The sequence below is a fragment of the Triticum urartu genome, chromosome 6A (assembly GCF_056163025.1).
Source record: "Triticum urartu cultivar PI428250 chromosome 6A, HENAU_Tu73, whole genome shotgun sequence".
NCBI lineage: Eukaryota > Viridiplantae > Streptophyta > Magnoliopsida > Poales > Poaceae > Triticum > Triticum urartu.
In genome coordinates, this window is record NC_141878.1 from 541,734,695 (window position 1) to 541,736,220 (window position 1,526).

Genomic DNA, 1,526 nt, shown 5'->3' on the forward strand with positions numbered 1-1,526 from the left:
TTGCTAGTGTTGTTTTTGGCCTCAGAGGGGCCGGCTGTGTTTGTACTGCGAGCCAGCCAACTATCCTCTCCCGCACAAAAGTGGGTCATAAGTGCCGTGAGGGCTGCCATGGACCTCGGCTTTTCTTGGCGGAGGTGGCGGGCGAGCCATTCGTCATGGATGCTATGTTTAAAGGACGCTAGGGCTTCGGCATCCGGACAGTCCACGATCTAGTTCTTTTTGGTTAGGAACCTAGTCCAGAATTTTCTGGCGGACTCTCCAGGTTGTTGAACTATGTGACTTAAGTCATCAGCGTTAGGTGGCCGGACATAAGTGCCTTGGAAGTTGTCAAGAAAAGCTCCTTCCAAGTCCTCCCAGCTGCCGATGGAATTTTCAGACAAGCTGTTTAGCCAGTGTCGAGCTGGTCCTTTGAGCTTTAATGGGAGCTATTTGATAGTGTGGAGGTCATCCCCACGGGCCATATGAATGTGGAGAATAAAGTCCTCAATCCATACCGCGGGATCGGTTGTTCCGTCGTATGATTCAATATTGACAGGCTTGAGCCCCTCGGGGAATTCGTGATCCAGCACCTCATATGTGAAGCAGAGAGGGTGTGCGGCGCCTTTATATCGGGCCGCGTCACGACGCACCTCCGATGAAGTCCGTCTGCGGTTATTGGCCCGGGTGTGACTACGTTTGTCACATCTGAATAGGTAGCCGTCATCCCGAGTCGGGAAGCGTCCTCGCGATCCGTAGATTAATCTGGTGTGTCCTGCTCTACTGTCCAGATCCTGCCGAAGGTCGTATGTATGGTCCCAAGCTGTTTTGTCCCTGTTTTTGCGAGGCGGTGGGGCGGGCTATTGTTCGGCCTGAGTTGCCGTTTTATCCCGACCGCGGGGTGGTCGGTCCGCTGCACTATCCCAACCACGTGGTGGTCGGTCCACATTGCGTGAGGGAGGTATGGGATCTGGTGCCTCCTCATCTAACTGAGGTAGCAGTCTACGCTTTGGGTAACTCTTGGCTGGGCACTCGAGGCCGTATGCTTCGACTGCCAGGACATTAGTCCACCTGTCAATGAGCAGGTCTTGATCAGGTTGGAGCTGCTGCTGCTTCTTCAGGCTTCTTGCAGTGGCTATTAGCTGGCAATTGAAACGCTCCTTCTCGAGGGGTGCCTCAGGCACGATAAAGTCCTCATTGTCGAGGCTCTCATCATCCTCGGAGACTGGATGATAACTATCATCTTCTGGGTCATTGGGCATGGCCTGTTTATCAGGGTTATCTTGCCCGTTGTCATGTTCCTCATGTTCGGATGCAGCCCCGATAGGGTCTTCATTGTTTTTGGCGTCGCCCGGAGTACTATTTTCTCTGGTGCCAGTGTTGCCATCTTTTGAGCGACGAGGCTTAGAGCGGTGTTTAGGGCGTCGGCGCTTGGACTGTGTCTCAGAAGGTTTATTCGCAACTGGATCTCCTTTGTCATCATCGCTAGCTTTTTTAGGTGTGTCGACCATGTACACATTGTACGAAGAGGTGGTCGTCCAACGTCCAGT

The 1,526-nt window shown here is 53.1% G+C and overlaps 1 pseudogene; it reads right to left on the reverse strand.

Moving 5' to 3' along the window:
• Positions 1 to 209: 209 nt before the first annotated feature.
• LOC147966173 (uncharacterized) lies at positions 210 to 1,238 on the reverse strand (annotated as a pseudogene).
• Between the last annotated feature and the right edge of the window lie 288 nt (positions 1,239 to 1,526).